This window comes from Gossypium arboreum, chromosome 10, assembly GCF_025698485.1.
Source record: "Gossypium arboreum isolate Shixiya-1 chromosome 10, ASM2569848v2, whole genome shotgun sequence".
Taxonomy (NCBI): Eukaryota; Viridiplantae; Streptophyta; class Magnoliopsida; order Malvales; family Malvaceae; genus Gossypium; species Gossypium arboreum.
The window spans coordinates 47,409,882-47,411,228 of record NC_069079.1 but is presented as its reverse complement, the minus strand read 5'-3'; the positions used below and the strand labels follow the sequence as shown (position 1 = coordinate 47,411,228).

General features: G+C 37.1%; 1 non-coding gene across 1 annotated transcript; it reads left to right on the top strand.

Moving 5' to 3' along the window:
* Window positions 1–513: 513 nt before the first annotated feature.
* LOC128283238 (small nucleolar RNA R71) lies at window positions 514–620 on the top strand. The gene has a single exon (XR_008273580.1). It is a non-coding gene; the product is annotated as a small nucleolar RNA R71 (small nucleolar RNA).
* The last annotated feature ends 727 nt before the right edge of the window (window positions 621–1,347 follow it).

Here is a 1,347-nt window from a genome sequence, read left to right as displayed (position 1 = left end):
GTAAGGTGGTTGTTGAACACCCGGAAGATGTTGTGGCCTTTGATTTCCTTGGACACCCCATGAGAAATTGGGATGGTTTCTCCAACTTGCATTGTAAGTGTTACTATATGAGTTGTTTTGAGGTCTAGAGTTATTACTCATGTAGTGAACTTGTTTTTCCTCAGTGTCAGGTTGAAGAGTGGAAAATCTGGGTTGTGCATTCCTCCATTTGAATCACATCTCATCACTGGATATACCTAAGTAGAACCATATAAACCATCAATCTTTTTATTTAAAAGTTCTACCTGGTTTGACAGCATAGTGACCACGTCGAGGTTGAAAACACCAGCTGCTTTTGTCAGCTTTATTCTCATGACTTGCCACTGATAGTTATTCAGTGACATCTTTTCAATAAATTCATAAGCCTCTCCAGGTGTTTTGTTGTTTAAAGTTCCATCGACGGCTGCATCGATCAGTTGCCTTGTTGAGGGGTTCACATCGTTGTAAAAAGTCTGAACCTGTAACCATAAAGGTAACCCATGGTGAGGGCACCTTCTCAATAGGTCATTGTATCTGTCCCATGTATCATAAAGAGTTTCTAGATCCATTTGCACAAAAGAAGAGATATCATTCCTCAATTTAGCCATTTTAACCGGCAAAAATATTTAAGTAAAAATTTTTTGGTCATTTGTTCCCAAGTAGTGATTGACCCTCGTGGTAACGAGTTCAACCACTGTTTAGCCTTATTCCTTAATGAAAAGGGGAATAACAGAAGGCAAATGACATCATCAGAAATGTCATTGATTTTAAATATGTCGCAGAGTTCCAGAAAATTCACTAAATGAGTGTTTGGATCCTCGTCTTGCAAACCATCAAACTGAACAAACTGTTGTATTATTTGAATTATGTTAGGTTTCAGTTTAAAATTATTTGCAGCAACAGCAAGTCTAACTATACTCGATTCAGTTCTTGTTAAGTTAGGTTTAGCATAACCGTACATAGTACGAGGAGCAGGATTCTGATTTACTGGATCAGCAGTAATCGCAGGAGGTAGCGGGTTTTCCTCATTTTCAGCCATATCCTCAGTTGTGGTGTGAATATCGTCCTCTTGCTCTTCCTCTATGTATCTTAGGCTTCGCCTTATTTCTCTTCAGTTTCTGCGAGCTGTGCTTTTAATCTCACTATCAAAAAGTAATGGTCCTGACGGGTTTCTTCTAGTCATAAACTATAAAAACCTGTCAGAAGAAAACAAAAGAAAATTCAATAATATAAACAAAATTAAAGTAAAATTTAAATTGCAATAAAATAAATGGCTAAAGTAATAAAAATTAAGCGTTCATAATATCTTAGTCCCCGAAAACGACGCCA